The sequence below is a fragment of the Artemia sp. Qi Xiang Cuo genome, chromosome 9 (genome assembly GCF_049724085.1).
Source record: "Artemia sp. Qi Xiang Cuo chromosome 9, ASM4972408v1, whole genome shotgun sequence".
NCBI classification, from domain to species: Eukaryota; Metazoa; Arthropoda; class Branchiopoda; order Anostraca; family Artemiidae; genus Artemia; species Artemia sp. Qi Xiang Cuo.
Window position 1 is genome coordinate 33239337 of NC_142802.1, and position 18139 is coordinate 33257475.

The following is an 18139-nucleotide window of genomic DNA, read 5'->3' on the forward strand; positions in this document are numbered from 1 at the left end:
ACTTTGTTGTACAAACTGTCTTTGAAGAAAAGAATATATATATTTTTTTTAAAATGAAAAACATATCTTAATGGAAATTTAAAGAAAATAGATCTTTTTTCACAAGAATTATAGACGTAACGAAATTTATATTGATTCTATCAGAGATTTAAAAATTCCTCGATTGGCTATTTAGACAAAGTAAACAAAACAATAAATTGCATACATCTGAAAGCTACTCCATTTCTCTGTTTTTCAACATAGTTACCATAATGATTCAAATACTTGTTATATAAAACAATTACTTGTAAAAATCCACGTTTAACAGAATAAAATCTAAGGGTAATTAGTCTCTCAAAACTTTATTTTTAGATAGCGGTTGTGTTGATATAGAAAGAAGTTACAGTCGGAAAGAACTAATTAAAAATTTTATTAACAAATTTAATAATCCCATCAGAGGTAACGCTCTTGCATTGCAAATAGTAATTCTTGTCTTTTTTTTCATAGCTAATTCATATGGAAAGAGTTGTCGCATAAAGCCATTTATTTGCGCTTTAAAGACAAATCTATGATTTATCATGATGAGAGTGAAAAGAAAATATGGCCAATTCATGCTCCGGCAAATATATATGTGAAATATATTAATTTCTACTTTTTGCAGAATGAAATGATAAATATCATGTCAACTTTTTTCCCATTGTCGTCCTTAGCCACATAATACAACATGAGCACTTGGTAGATGGTATTTTTGCGTCTGTGTCTTTTACCAAGGTCAATGGAGGAGGGTTTGGGAGAACATTTAAAATACTGTTCTGCCCAATGAGTAAAATTTGCAGAAACTCTTAATGAAAATAAAGCCACATTAGAATTCAAAAATTATCTTCATAGATTGGCAATGAACAATAAAATTTTCGCTGACACTGGATCGAATATAAAAAAAAGCAGAAAACTCAAATGCCTTAGAATATCAAACAGAACAAAAACCTGAAAACGCTTCTCATCTCTTTCAGGCGAAAATTGAAAGTTCAAGTGTCCTTTTTTAAAAGTCGAAAGTGATCGGAGGGCAACCACCCCTCTCCCTTCACGCATACCCTTTCTCAAACAACATCTAATCGAAATTTTTTAGATAACCATTTTGTTCAGCGTAGTAGAAAGGCTCAGTATTTATGTCTTCGTGGATGACAACCCCCCCAGCCCTCAGGGCAAGTGCTACAATTCATACTAGTTCCCCATTATTAACATATAGATTTTATGGAAGGGATGGTTGTATAAACTTTGGAGGGCTTATTTGTTTGGAAATCGGAGGTTCTAGTGCCCTTTTTAAGAACAAAAAGTTATCGGAGGGTAACTAGACCCCCGCCTACATCCCTTTTCCCCCAAATGCATCTAAAAGAAATTTTGGGATAACCATTGTATGTAAAATAGTCCAGAGATCATATAACAAGACTTTAAGGGTTGAAACGAACCCCCAGAGCCCGGGGCAAAGGTTATAAGCTATGCCCCAGAAGTATAAAAGGTTTTTGCGGAAAGGGTTATTTTATAAGCTTTATAAGAGGCTCATTTGATTTGACATTGAAAGTTTTAGTTCCCTTTTAAGAGACAAAAGAAATGGAGGGCAACTAGCACCCCCCCTCCCTGCCATACTCTTCTCCAAACACATCTGATTGAAACTGTGAGATAGCCATTTTGTTCAAAATAGTCCAACGGACGTAATAGCAATACCTTCAAAGTTGATACCCCCCCCCAGAGCCCTGGGACAAGAGCTGTAAGTTAAGCCCTGGGGGCATATAAGCTTTTCATGGAATGGGTGGTCGTATAAACTTAAGATGGGGCTCATTTGATTGCAAATTGGAAGTTATAGTGTCCTTTTTAAGAGTCAAAAGTGATTTGAGGGCAGCAAGCCCCCCCCCCCCCCCGCAACGCCCACCACTTCTATAAAACCTAACATAAAATCAAAATTTCGGCACGTCGATTTTCTTCAGTATTGTTGAATGGTAGAATATTTATTCTTTTGGAGATTCTACGCCCCCCTCCCCCTACAGCCCTCAGGGCAATGGCTGTAAGCAAAGAATTGCGTTCATTGTTTACATGTAGTATAAGCTATTCAATTCAGTTCAATTTTATTCGAGAAAAAACATAACACAAACATCAATAATAATAAATATCCTAGAAGATAACTTGTTAAGGACCAAAAAAAGAGAAAATTAAAAAAATTAAAAAATCAAAAAAGAAGAAAAAATTAATAACAATTAAGAAAGGTATGGATGTTTGAACGTGACTTTCCCAAAATACGAAGGCATTCAGAAGAGCCTTTCAGGAAATGTTGAGGGTTGTGTTAATTAAATCAAAACACGTTATGTGCATAAGGGTTTTCAAAAGTGCGTAACTAACGAAATTTCTTAAAAAAGATTCAGCCTGAAAAATTATCCTTGGCATACTTTCTTTTGAAAAATGCTTAAAGTTCTAATCGTTTTTTTTCAATTACTCTGGGAATTCCCCTTTCCATAGAAATTATTTCCAAGAAAAGTGAGTAGGCCAAGAGAAGGTAAGACAAAAAAGTAGAATTTAAAAGTAGAGTTTAATATACATATGCTGATATTTATTCCTTAAAATCTTAATTAATTTTTGATTTCTTAAAGTTATAAAAGTGAAAACATTTAAAAGAATTTTTTTCAGTAAAGTACATATTATATTCTGGCTTTTGGAAAGCATAGGGTTTGGAACCCTAATCAGACTAATTTCTGCTCGTTTTGAGTTTGAATTCTTGTAATTTTTGTTTGTTTTGGGTTTCATTTATTTATTAAGACTGATTTGCCGTAGTTGTATGCTTGGTAGATTATTTGTTTCTATTTTTCTTCATTTTTGGTTTCATTTTGTTCATTTAATGGAGTTCTTTACTTTTTTTTTGAAAAAAGTATTTAGTGCAAAAAGTTTCTTGATTAATTTCTGTTCGTTTTATATTAACATTGTCTTTTTGAGGGAGAAAGAGTGAAAATTAAATACAAAAAAAAAAAAAAAAAAAAAAAAAAAAAAAAAAAGTGCGTAACTAAGGATTGACTGAGTAAATTAATTTGAAACTTTCAGGAAATGATAAGGAAGACGATCAATTGACCAAAAACACAATATTTGCACGTTACTATTCCTCTACTACTAAAACTACAGCTGCTTCTATTGCTACCACAACTACTACTATTACTACTACCACAAATATCAGTGAACCCTCTGCTTCTTTAGCTAGCACTACCAAGGCTGAGGATACTGATATAAACACCTGGAAAAAACGTTGAGGGGAAAGTTGAACTAAATCAAAACATACTACGTGCATACACATTGCTCATACGGGCGTATCAACAATATTTTTGGAACGGCTTACCGTATCAAGAGGAAACTTCTGGGGTATCATGATTGAGATGTTCAACTGACCAAAAGACAACATGTACCCGCTACTATTGCCACTAGTATCGCTGCTACTACTGTTACTACTACTAATAATAATACACAATTAAGGCTGTGCTTATGAAGGTGTAAATTTGACAGAAGATTTACGGGGAGTTTGAATTAAATCAAAACACACCATGTGCCGGCAGATTGCCAAAGGGTGTATCTCAAAAATGGACTTGGGTATTAAGTTGGAACTTTCAGAAAATGCTTAAAGGGGAAAATCAATTGACCAAAAGGCAATATGTGCATGCCCTTACTAACACTACCACTACTTCTAATTTTACAAATACTTACTACAACTGCTACTAAACTACTCCAACTACTACTTCAACTGCAACAGCTTGTAAGGCGTAGAGTCTGAAGATGAAAGGGGCGTCAAAAGGGGGTCAAAAAGGCATATCAGCAATATTTTTGGAATGGCTTACCATATCAAAGTGAAACTTCTGGGGCATCATGAGGGGGACGTTCAACCGACCAATAAGCAACATGTACATGCCACTTCTGTTTTTAACCCTACTTCTGGTACTGTTACTACTACTTGCAATACAACTTTAATACTGCTACTAATTCTCTTACTGCCATCACAACTAATGTGATACTATTACTATTAAGGCTAATTCTTTGAAGGTAAAGTTTGAGAGAATATTGAGGGCAACCTTAAACTAAATCAAAAGACACTATTGTGCATTCAAATTGTCAAAAGTGCTTATCTTAAGAATGTATTTGTGTATTAAGTTAGTACTCTCAGAAAATGCTTAAAGAAGAACCTTTCTGTCCCAGCGTCCACGTACGAGGCAAGCTTATAAACCTCTTTGATTTCATGGACTTGCAAAAGAGAAATAGAGCCAGCCATATACGGGGCTAAACGTCAACTTCAGGAAAATAGAAAAACCGCCCTCAGGTGATGCTTCACTTCCGCTTTCAGTTTTATTGAGCAATCAAAGGAAGTGGGTCGAAATTCGTCAAAAGGTAGTTTTTTTTTTAATTTTGCTGGGAGGTGGAATGGGGCCATAAAGTTCTAAAAAAAAATCAGAGCTGATGTTGAGTCATTGCCAAGGGCCTAGGAATGTTTTTCTCAGTCATTCTGGAACTAGGGACGAAGCTATAGGACTCGAAAATCCCCCTGCCTCGTACGAGGACGGTCGTACTGAGTGGGTATGTTTGTACTACACTAGGAATAGGGCAGGTAAGAGAGTTTCTACTACAATCTAGTCCAGGAATTACAGATATAAAGCAACAAATTTGAATAGATTCCTTCTATTTTGCTCGGGCCTTCTTCCATTCTTTTCTTGGTGTCTACGTTAGAACTTCTCTTGAGTATGCATGTCCAGTTTGGCATCCGGGTTTGACGAAAGATTAATCAGATAGAATTGATATGATACAAAAAAGAGCAGTAAAAATTATACTTGGATATAACTACTCAACATATGATGATGCACTAAAACAGCTCAACTTGAATTCACTTGATTGTCATAGACATGAGTTGACATTTCAGTTTGGACCAAATTGTTTGAATTCCCCAGATCATCGTGGTCTACTATCGGATCTCGAAAGCCCCCCCTACTGAAGGACCAGTCACTAGACTCTGACAAATAAAAATAATTGTCCGCAGTTATTGACTAACCCAGCCTCTAGTACAGAGAGACATTGTATATCATTTGTCCCTTATTTTACTCGGCATTTTAATGATGTAACCTTAACAAATATTTGATGTTTGATGCAGTTTATTTCAGGTGTTTGCCTGTGAGTGCTTTTGAGTTTACCAACCATTTATATATTGCATATTCTGATATATTCTGTATAAAGTTTATACAGTAAAGTCTATACTATAAATGTTCACTGTTTTAACTGTGAAAATTGATTCTTGACATACATTAATTTTTTTATTGAATCATTCTATTTTATTGACCTTGCTTGAAAACTTTAGTTTATTGACTTGTTGCCTTAATTTTTTGTGTTGCTATTGATTGATTTTTTTTATTCTTGTTTTGGGTCTTCTTTTTATGTCATGACATGCTGATGTTAGCTCCAGCTATTGTAGTGAATAAAATATATTCTATTCTATTTTCTATATATATTTCCTTACAGATATGGAGGATGAATACGAGAAAGCGAGGCGCATGTCTCAGAAGAAAGCAGCGAGGAGACTCAACAGTCAGCGCGCCGCGGAGCTTTTTTTTGAGCTGCCAGATGACAACGTCTTTGACCTAGATGAACTAGAGGAATCAGACGGTGAAGACGAATGGCTCCCTAACATCGATGACAATTAATTGCTATACGAAGAAATGAGACCTCTAGTTGATGACGTAGCTGAAAATAGGGAAATCCCTGTACCTGCACCACCTTTTCACGAAAGTAACTTGCTGGAGGGGTCGAAAAAAGATCAGTCAGAGGATACAAACCGTCGTGCGCCATATCGATGGAGATACAAGAATTACGACCCATACTTACATAGCGATGTGCCACAAGAATCTCACTTCGGTGTTGCCCCAGAACCATTGCCTATTCCTTACAACTAATTCAGCTCTTACTTCACTGAAGGAGTTTATGAAACCATCGCATCGAAACAAATATATACTGTAATTCAAAACTGATTCGCGCTGATCGCTCTTTCAAACCTGTAACAGTATCTGAAGTAAAAGTAATTCTGTCAATTTTCCACCATACAGGGGTATTTCGCCTCCCAAGACACAAACTTTACTGGGACAAAAACCTGAAGTATGATGTAACAGTATCCAAAATGTCTCGGGATCGCTTTCAGTTCCTACTTGTCATACTGCACTTCGTTGACAACTCAACAAGCATGCCAGTGGACGATCCAGAACATGACAGACTTTTCAAGATAAGACCGATGATCAAATTTATCCTGCAATCCCTTGAGCCCAAAGAGCGTCACAGTGTAGATGACCTTTCAAGGGCCGCTCCCACATGAAGCAGTACTTACCTGCTAAGCCAAACAAGTGGGGATTCGAAGTTTTCACTCGAGCTGTAGCTAGTGGGGTAGTCTACAACTTCGAAATTAACAAGGGTCGTGGTTCCTTAGCTCCTGGAGACTTCAGACTCGGTGGTTCGGTCGTACTAAGGTTGATCAAAGGCTTACCACCAAAGAAAGGCTTCAATATTTATTTTGACAACTGGTTCGCTAGCATGCAACTTGTCGTTCACTTGAAGTTGACCGGATATAATTGTGTTGAAACGCTCCAAAAAGACCGAGTCAAAGGTTGTACGCTCATCAACGAGAAGGACTTGAAAAAAAAGGAGGAAGAGCAACTCATTGGAGAGTCGAGACTTGCAACGATGTAGCTGTTGTCCGTTGGTTCGATAATAAAGCCATTACTCTATGATTGACCTATTGTGCAGTCGAGCCTAGGGATATTTGTCTGAGGTAGGATTCCTTAAATAAAACTCGAATCGAGATGGTGCGTCCTTTGACCGTCAAAGAATACAACAGGTATATTGGGGGCGTCGATTTGTCAGATATGTTGACTGCCTTTTATAGAACCCAAATACGGTCAATGAGATGGTATATGAGAATCTTCTACTACCTTGTCGAAACTTCCATTGTCAATTCTTGGCTGTTGGATAGAAGGAACTGCAGCCAAGTAGGAACGAGGTCCATGCCATTACTCCGCTTTCGATGCCAGATTGCCTTTGAGTTTCGCTTCTCCCCGGTGAAAAAAGCCCCAGGTCGTCCGTCTTCCAAAGATCCCAGTGCTCCTGTTGAGAAGTGAACCAACCCTTCCAATGTCGCAGCTGCTCCAGCTTCTATCCGTCAGGACACTTTCCAAAGATGGTTTGGGAACAGCTTTGCTGCAGAGTCTGCAAGAAAAAGACTCGCACGAGATGTATAATGTGTATGGACTGGCTTCTGTGTTTGGAAGTAGAAAGGAACTGTTCCCTTGTTTACCACAGTTAAATTCGTACAAATTGTTTCCTTTGCTTCTATCAAAGCATATCTGAACAAGAATTGCTTGATTTTTCGTTTCGGAAGAGTTTGAAAGCGCTAAAGGGTCTTCATAGATAAATACTCATATTTAAAGAAAACTGTACTCCAGCAAGGACGAACGTCCTCACGCGAGGACATTCTTTATCTTCCTTATTTCTTGTTCTAGGGCAATTCTGAGGATAGATTCGGAATCAGCAATTTTTTTTTTACGCCAGAAAATCTTTTTGAATAGTTTTTATCTACCGTATATCTTAATTCAGTACTCAAAGGGCTAAGTTGAAATTTTCAGGGCAACTACCATTACTACTTCTGTTCTTACAATTTAAATCAAAAGAGTTTAAGTGTATCAAGGTGGTCAAAGAGTATATATGGAATTTCTTGGGTATGGCATTAAGTCGTATTTTTCAGGTTAACTAGAGATGGTATAAAACTAAACTAAACAATACTATTTGTTTCATTACTTTCAAAAGGGTGTTTGTTGTTAAAAATTGTTGAAAAAGTTTCTCCAACATACAAATAGCAATCCAAACTATGGATTCTCACAGTAAAAAAAGAGAAAAGATATAAGATACATTTTTTTCATTAAAAAGATTATGTCAATAAAGAACAAACGGAAGTTAATTTTAAGAGCTTTTTCCACACAAAAAAAATTTCAAAGAAAAGTAAATAACTCCATCAAACCAAAAAAGAACAGAACTTAAATCGAATAATTAACCAAGCGTAAAACTACCACAAATCACCATCAATAAGTAAATTAAACCCAAAACTAAGAGACATTACAGTAAATAACCGAGACAAAATCAAAACAAACAGAAATTAGCATGAGTAGGGCTGACAACCACCATGCGTTCTCAAGGTCGGAAATTTGAACTTTACTGAAAAAATACAAATGATGTGTATTGTCAGTTTAATATACATATGCTGAAATCTATCAATTAAAGTCTTCATAATTTTTTAGCTATTAAAGTTAAAAAAGTTAAAATATTTGAAATGTTTTTTTTTGTCAGAAAAGCGCCACTGGTCATTTCACTGTTACACTAAAGTGCAAGTGGTCACTCAATTTTCACCTTTAATATTTTGTTCATTAAATTATCACTTTTTTAGTCTTTGAACGTTTAATGTTCATTTTTCATTTTTTACATTTTTTCACTTAATTTGTAGTTTGTTAGTTTTTTTCACTTGAGTTTATTCTTCACTTTTTCTATAACACTTTTTACCTAATTTTGACTATTTTCAGATTTTGTTTACTTAGTTTTCTTTTTCAATGCCTGTTGAATCAACTTTTGTTTGTTTGCTTAACGATCACCTAATTCTCACTTATTCATTTCTATTCGCTAAATCATCACTTTTTTAGATTTTGTTCTGTTAATTTTGATTTTTTTTTGCTGAATTTTCATTTTTTCAGTTTTGTCAATAAGTATATTTTTTTCTTTTTTTGCTCAGTTAATTTTCATTTAAAAAATTTTTTTATTCACTGAATTTCCACTTTTCTTGTAAAAGCATACTGATTCTATGGGTTATGGGAAGTATTTAAGTATCAATGCCAACTTGCTTCCTAAGCCTAAGAATGAGTATTTCAACTAACGCTTATATTTCCATCATTTCAGATGCATCCTCTTGACATAAATAGTGATGCCATAAGGCCTCCGAGCATGCCCATAGGGGTACACTATTGGAGCCTAATATCCCCTCAAGTCGTTATAACGCGCACCTGTGTCTTACGTAATACTATAGTACAACTGTTTGCTATGCAATGGTATAGTAAACCTATATGTTACGTAATAGCAATTGTTTGTTTACTTATTTCTTTGGTTGTTACGTAATAGGACATGTTACTTTCAGTCTTTGTTAGTATTATTTTCTCTTAATTCCTTACCTATGGCACACTGTGTCTGCCATACGGCACCGTCTGGCACGCATTATCACACCTAGATTATTTTCTGTTATTTTCCAAAAAAACGGTTTACCCTAGAATCGATCATTTAAACTTGAACGAAAATTCCCAATAGCATTTCTTCTTCTGGCTTCTAGTAATATACGCTAGGGTGAGACTCAATGGCTGGCATATGGCACCCTCTGACATGCATTATAACACCTAAAGCATTTTCAGACATTTTCCTAAAAAAATAACCACATACACAAGAATTAATCATTTAAACTTCAATAAAAATTTCCAATAGCGTTTCTTCTGATGACTCCTAGAAATTGACTCCAACGTGGCACTCAATGGCTGGCTCACATCAGGCACACAAACACACACAGACAGGCAAAGGGACAAAAAAACACAGTCAGACACAGAGCCACGGTGAGAGAGAGAAATAAAACACAAACAAACACACAGTGAGACTAGTTGTGTGTTGATTTTTTCTTCGTGAAAATTGTTGCATCTTTTGCTTATATTCCTGTAACGCCCCTGGGACAACTTGCCTTTGGAAGTTCTCTGGCAGATTAGAATATTTAGTTGAATGACTCTGTTTTTCATATGTTATATACATACATATAAATATCAAGCATTCATGCAGTCAAGGTCAAGCATTAATGCAGTTAACACCCCTTATTTTCTGAGAGGATTATCTGTTGAATAAACCGGTTTTTCTTTATATTGACTGTCAGGCTGTGTGATTGAACTATTTGGACTATTGCATTTGGATTGGATTATTTCATTTGGATAATAAGAAGGTGTTTATTAGAAAGTGGGGGGACTTAAAAAGCCCCCCTTGCGAGTAAGTTTTGGTTTAGCGACTTTACATTGAGATTTGACTACGCTTAGACTTACGATGGCTGAAATTGAAAAAATTATTTTGAACCCGTTATTGAATTGTGTTACGAGAGCACTTACAGATGGAATAAATTTGGACTATATCCTAAAAGCGTGTGTTGCTTTCTATACACTTGAAGAGGTTATAAAGGAAAAGTGAATCCTTCATACTGTGTTAAATATTACGAATCGTCTTGTGACCTACTCTAAAGATGAAGACAATATCATTTAAATGTGCGAATTTCTAGTAGCAGCTGCGAAAAATAATGTCAGCATGCCAACATTTGCCATCTTTAACCCCTGCTCGGTTCCGGTCACCGGAGATGCGGTGAATGCAACAGTTACTGCCAAGGTAAATGAATTCTCTCGGAAGCTTCATAGTTTTTTAGCTACCCAGTCCGCTCCAGCCGTCAGTATTTTCACAAGCAGTCGTAGTGCACCATAAACGTCCAAGCCCAAAGATCCTATTCTGTTGTCTTGAAAAATCCCCCCAAGGAACTCAATGGTCCATATGACCGGAAAACTTTCATAGACAGTTTCTGTGAAAATGCAAATGATATTAGCGAAGTTCGCAAATCTGCAAAAGAATGGAAGCTTGTGGTCAGGTCGATAGCTGCAGCAGCGAAAATCGTTGAGAAAGCGAAATTTTCCAAGCCCGATCTCAAAATTGCTGTTCGAGAACCCCTGCAAATACCTGTGCTTCGAAATGTCCCTGAAGATATAAACTGTGAAGGGCTAAAAAATATAATCCCGAATAGTACACATACATATATATATATATATATATATATATATATATATATATATATATATATATATATATATATATATATATATATATATATATATATATATATATATATATATATATATATATAGTATATAAATAAAAGTTCAAATAGGGATAAAACCTTTTAATAGACAGTGATGATGATAACAGTGATAAAAATTCACAAAAATACCAGATATTTCGGTCACATATACAGTGACCGTCATCAGTAGTAAAACTAAAATAAAACAATTTAAAACAAAAGTTTATATACTAAATCAAATAACACTACATATTGTTTGAATCTCTAATTCTTTTCAAAGCAAAGGCGGAAGCTATTCTCTTTGACCTTATTGGATTTGGTTCATTAGCGTTCAATGATATAACATTTGGACAAAGGTCAACTACATTGGGTGAATTGAACTTTACTCTGTCAGATTTTAATAAATTATCATAGATAGAGTCCAGCCCATATTCACCTGTATCCCGATTCAAAGCAATATTCTTGAATAAGATTTTCTTTATTTTAAGAATTTCACGAAAATTTTGCTTTAAACCCCGAGCCCTAGAAATCAAAGAGAGATTTTCGAACAAAATAAAATGGTCTGGAAAATTAAAAATGTGTTCTGAAAGGGCTGAAGTAAAATCTTCAGAATTAGAATCTTGCTTTAAAGACAAAGAAATAGAATATTTGTGTTGTAATAATCTCATTTCCAAACTCTGGTTAGTAAGTCCCACATATGAGCTTCCACAAGTACATGGGATCTGATAAACCCCACTTTGTTGCCCTAATGAAGTTAGATCCTTCCCAGAATTTAGAAAACTACCCAAAGTATTTCAAGTGCAAAGATTTAAATTTTACACACGTACACACCAAAATGTCTACATCAGATCTCGATCACGTCGTTGCGTCCACGAATCTCAGGATTTCGCCTGTCAAGATTGTGCTTGATTTTCAACTATCTGATCACTTACCAATACAGTTTTCAGCCGAGATCCCTTGCCACAGCTTAGATACACAAACGCAAACAACTTCGAAAACGCCTCCTAGGTCTCGCCATGATTGGCGTAAAATTAGCCCTGTTTTATTTCAAGAAGAAGCCACCAGAGTCCTTAGTAAGATCCGTGTCCCTTTCCATCTTCTCTCTAGATTACCTCCTATTTCAAAGGAGGACATACAACTATCAGTCGATATTTATTGCGCCGCAGAATTTGGTCATGCCCTTCGCTGTGCTGAAAAAGCTGCAGTCCCTCTAAGAAGACCCCGTCATCCTACCTTCCCTGGCTGGTCTGAAAATCCAAATTTAGGGGAAACCCATTCTAAGTCTAAATTTTGGCTTCAACTTTGGATTTCTTGTGGACGACCCCATTCGGGGGTAGTCAATTCAGTCCGCCTACTCACAAAAATAAAATTCGCGAAGGAGCTAAAAGCTCACAGAAAAAAGATGATTGATATCGAATCTAAAAGTGCCAAAATTAATCCTTCTCTCCTTTGGAATTTTCTGTCCTCTAAAAGCAATGAGTCTTTGTCTGCATCTGCTATCCCTAATTCTAAATAGTACACGTACTATGGGTGAGAATTTTTGCCTCCTGACCCAGCCCTCAACGAAGGATACGAACCTGAGTTGGACGACTTCTTAGATAGCTGTCCTCAAGGTGATTATGCTGTAACAGAGGGATCTGTATGCAAGGCCATCTCTCGCCTAAAACCCAAACAATCTTTCGAGATTGATGAGATCAGCGCACTCCATCTAAAAAGTGGTGGGCCCACTCTCATTAGTCACGTAACTCTCCTGATGCATATTATCCTCATTCAGGGTATTGTCCCAACCACTTTCTCAATTGGAGATCTTACGCCAGTTCCTAAAAAAGGAAAAACTACCATGCAATGCTCCTCTTTCCGTCCAATCACGATTGCTACTTCTCTTTGCAAGTTATCTGAACTTTTATTCGTAGATGAGTTTGAGAAACTGTGTGGCAGTCCACCAAGACAATTCGGTTTCCAACGCAGTATTGATTGTGCTTTACACTTTACTGAAACCAGTTTTTTTTTTCAAGTAGTGTGTTTTAATTGGTCGTAACACCAACAAAAAAATAAAGAAATTATCATATTAATGAAGATCATATAACAGAACTAGTGAAAACGGATCGACTGTTTAGGATATATTGCAATTTATTCCTGGAAGTCTAAACAATTTTGGATTTAGTAATGTCACACAAAAACCTTTAAAAATATATTTTGTTTTCAGTAAAGTGCAAAAAATACTCTGACCTCTAGAAAGCTTATTTAGTGTTAACCCTACTTCTGTCTGTGGAAATTTTTATTTGTTTTAAGTTTGATTTGATTATTCAACTCATATCTGTTCGTTTTGGGTCCCTTTTACTCATTGATTAATTAAAAAAACTTTTTCCACAAAATAAGTTTTTTAAATAAAAGTAAAGAGCTACATTAAACAAAAAATGAGCAAAAATAAAATCAAAAAATCTACCAAGCATGAAACTACCACAAATCAGCATCGATAAATAAATGAAACCCAAAACGAACAGAAATTACAATAAATAATCGAGTCAAACTTCAAAACGAGCAGAAATTAAGTTGGGTTCAAAATCCCTATGCCTTTCCAAGGCCAGAACAAAATATGCACTTTACTGAAGAAAATATAAATGTTTTTACTTTTATGACTTTAATAAATCAAATAATATTAACATTTTGATTACTAAATATCAGTATATGTATATTAAACTGACAATGCACATTCATTTCTATTTTTTCAGTAAAGTGCAAATTTTTGTTCTGGCCTTGGGAAGGCATAGGGTTTTTTCGCCCAACTTATGTTAATTTCTGCTCGTTTTGAGTTTGACTCGGTTATTTATTGTAATTTCTGTTCGTTTTGGGTTTCATATATTTATCGATGCTGATTTGTGGTAGTTTCACGCTTGGTAGATTATTTGATTTTATTTTTGCTCATTTTCTGTTTAATAGAGTTCTTTACTTTTCTTTGAAAAACTTGTCTTGTGGAAAAAGGTTTTTTTTATATAATTTGAGCCCGTTTTATATCGACACAGTCTTTTCAGGGAAAAAGAAAATAATACTTTAAATCTTTTCGTTTTGTAAGACTTTATAATTTGGCCTGCTATTTGTATGCCGGAGAAAAATTTTCAGCAATATTTAACAACATACACCATTTTGAAAATCTGGACACAAATAGTACCGTTTAATTTAGTTTTATACCTCCTCTAGTTGACCTGAAGTGGAAAACTTGATACGTTTGCAAAAATATCTGTTTACTTTCTTTGATAGCTTGGATACACTTACGCTCTTTCGATTTGGTTAAATTTCAAGAGCAGAAGTAACCCCGAAAGTTTGAACATAATACCCTCAGTCGTTCTTGGGATACTGCTGAGATGCCTTATTGGAATTAGCATTAACACAGTGCATTTTGATTTATTCTTAAGGCAACATTTAGTTTTTAAAAATAATGGGCAAAAGGGAGGGTAGGCGTGGATGGGTGGGCGTGGGAGTGTGGGAGTGAAAGGGGGATTAGTTGCCCTCCAATTACGTTCGACTATTAAAAAGTGCATCTATTTTCAATCGAATGATTCCTTTTCGAAGTTCCTACAACAACTCCTTCGATACGAAGTGCCCTGGTCTATACAACAACAACAACAAAAATAATACATTATACCGACATCGATCTTTACTATAAAAATTTCAAGCCTTCCAATCGTTTTCGACTAATAAAACGGGCACTAGGCCTCTCGATTTCCATCGAATGAGCCCTTTTGGAAACGACAATGCTATCTATAAACATCTTAAAAGCCCCCGGGACATAAATTGCAACCCTTACCCTAAGGTCTGTTAGGGTCGTTGTCATCCTCTAAGACCAAATTTCCAGAACTTTCAACTACGTTAAACAAAATGACTATCTCAAAATTTTGATTTGATGTGTTTGGGGAAATGGCTGGCGTAAGAGGGGCAGTAGTCTCTCTCCAATCACTTTTAACTATTAAAAATGGCCCTAGTCCTTTCAATTTCCCATCAAAGGAGCCCTTTTGAAGTTTCTACGACAAAATTTTCAATAAAAATATTATATGCCCCAAGGGCATAACTTACAACCCTTGCCCTGAGTGCTGGGGGTTGTCATTCTCACAGACCTAATTTCCAGAACTTTCTACTACGTTGAACAAAATGGCTATCTGAAAATTTTGATTGGATGTGTTTGGAGGAATGGTGGCCGTAAGAGGGGGGTTAGTTACCATCCAATCACTTTCGACTATTACAAACGGCACTAGCCCTCTCAATTTCCAATTGAATGAGCCCTTTTTGAAGTTCTAGGACAACTCTATCGATAAAACCCTTATATGCCCCCAGGACAGAACTTACAACCTTTGCCCTTGGGGCTCTGGGGGGTTTGTCATCTTTAAATGCATAATTTCCAGAACTTTCAACTACGTTGAACAAAATGGATATCTCTAAACTTTGATTGAACGTTTTTGAGGAAATGGTGGGCATAAGAGGGGGGTTAGTTACTGTCCACCCAATTTCGACTATTAAAAAGGGCAATTTTAATTTCCAATCAAATGAGCCATTTTTGAAATTTCTATAACAACTTTCTATATAAACTTTATATGCCCCCAGGGCATAACTTAAAAACCTTGCACTGAGGGATTTGAGGGGGTTATCATCCTAAAAGACCTAATTTCAAGAATTTTCAACTACGTTGAACAAAATGACTGTCTAAAATATTGATTGGATGTATTTGAGGAAAAGATGGGCGTGAGAGGGGGGTTAGTTGTCCTCAAATCACTTTCGACTATTAAAAATGGAACTAGCCCTTTGAATTTTCAGTCGAATGAGCACTTTTTCAAGTTTCTACGACAAAGCTTTCAGTAAAAACTTTAAATGTCCCCAGGGCATAACTTACAACCCTTGCCATGAAGACTGTGGGGGGAGTGTCCTGCTCAAACATATAATTACCAGAACTTTGAAGTGCGGGGAACAAAATGGCTATCTCAAAATCTTTATTGGACGTGTTTGGGGAAATGGCGGGCGTGGAAGGGGTGTTAGCTGCTTTCCAATCACTTTCGACTATTAAAAAGGGCACTATCCATTTCAATTTCCAATCGAATGAGCCCTTTTTGAAGTTTCTACCACAACGCGTTCCATAAGAACCTTATATGCCCCCTGGGCATAATTTACAGCCCTTGTCCTGAGGGCTGTGGAGGGCTGTCATCCTCAAAGACCTAATTTCCAGAACTTAAAACTACGTTGAATAAAATGGCTATCTCAAAGTTTTTATTAGATGTGATTGGGGAAAAGGTGAGCGTGAGAGGCGGGTTAGTTGCCCTCTAATCACTTTCCAATATTAAAAAGGGCACTAGCCCTTTGAATTTCCAATCGAATGAGCCTTTTTTGAAGTTTCTACAACAATGCCTTCTATAAAAAACCTTATATGCCTTCAGGACATAAATTACAACGCTTGCACTAAGGGTTGCGGGGGACTTTTCTCCTAAAAAACATAACTTCTATCTGGAAATCAACTAGGCTGCACAAAATGGCTATCTCAAAATTTTGATTGGATGGGTTTCGGGAAATGGTGGGCGTGGAAGGGGTGTTAGTCACCTTCCAACCAATTTTGACTATTCAAAAGGGTACAAGCCACTCCAATTTCCAATTGAATGAACCCTTTTCGAAGTTTCTACGACAACTTCTTCGATACGAAGTGCCCTGCTCTAAAGGAAAAAATTAATAAATAATGCATTGCGCCAACAGCATTCTTATATGCCCCAAGGGCATAACTTAAAACCCTTGGCCTGAGGATTGTGGGGGAGTGTTCTCAACAAAAACATATTTTCTATTTGGAACTCAACTACGCTGAACAAAATGGCTATCTCAAAATTTTGATTGGATGTGTTTGGGAAAATGATGGGCGTTGGTGGGGGCTATTTACCCTCCAATCACATTCGACTACTAAAAAGGGCACTAGCCACTCCAATTTACAATCAAATGAGCCCTTTTCGAAGTTTCTACGACATTTCCTTCGATACTAAGTGCCCTGGTATGGAAAAAAAATAATACATTGTGCCAACATCGTTCTTTACTTAGGTAGCGCGATCGCGTTGCCAACGATTTATACAACAACTTTCTATATAAACCTTATATGCCCGTAGGGCATAACTTACAACCCTTGCAGTGAGGGCTCTGAGGGGGTTATCATCCTAAAAAACCTAAGTTCCAGAACGTTCAATTACGTTGAACAAAATGGATATCTCAAAATTTTGATTGGATGTGTTTTGGAAAATGGTGAGCGTGAGAGGGGCGTTAGTCACAATCCAATCACTTTCAACTATTAAAAAAAGGCACTAGCCCTTTCAATTTCCAATTTAATGAGCCCTTTTGAAGTTTCTACGACAACGCTTTTAGTAAAAACTTTATATGCCCCCAGGGCATAACTTACAACCCTTGCACTTAGGGCTTTGAGGGGCTTATCATTCTAAAAGACCTAATTTCCAGAACGTTCAACTACGTTGAACAAAATGTACATCTCAAAATTTTGATTGGATGTGTCTGGGAAAATGGTGGACGTGGAAAGTGTGTTAGTTGCCTTCCAATCACTTTCGACTATTAAAAAAGGAACTAGCCCTTTCAATTTCTAATTGAATGAGTCCTTTTGAAGTTTCTACGACAACGCTTTCAATAAAACTCTACATGCCCCCAGGGCATAACTTACATTCCTTGCTCTGAGGGCTGTGGGGGAGGGGCTGTCATCCTGAAAGACCTAATTCCATAAAACTTTCAACTACGTTGAATAAAATGGCTATCTAACAATTTTGATTGGATATGTTTGGGGAAAAGGTGGGCGTGAGAGGGGGGTTAGTTGCTCTTAAATCACTTTCAACTATTAAAAAGGGTACTAGCCCTTTTAATTTCAAATCGAATGAACCCTTTTTCAAGTTTCTACGACAAAGATTTCAATCAAGACCTTATATACCCCCAGGGCACAACTTACAACCCTTGCCCTGAAGACTGTGGGGGGAGTGTCCTGCTCAACAGTATAATTTCCTGAACTTTAAATGTCTTGGGACAAATTGGCTATCTCAAAATTTTTATTAGATGTGTTTGGGGAAATGGTGGGCGTGGAAGGGGTGTTAGTTGCCTTCCAAACACTTTCGACTATTAAAAAGGACGCTAGCCATTTCAATTTTTAATTGAATGAGCCCTTTTTCAAGTTTCTACGACAACGCT

The 18139-nt window shown here is 36.3% G+C and overlaps 1 protein-coding gene across 1 annotated transcript in view; it reads right to left on the reverse strand.

Annotated features, from left to right (window-relative positions):
* Positions 1 to 18139, reverse strand: part of LOC148948584 (kinesin-like protein KIF28) — a 288269-nt gene that overhangs the window by 247145 nt on the left and 22985 nt on the right. The window lies entirely within an intron of this gene.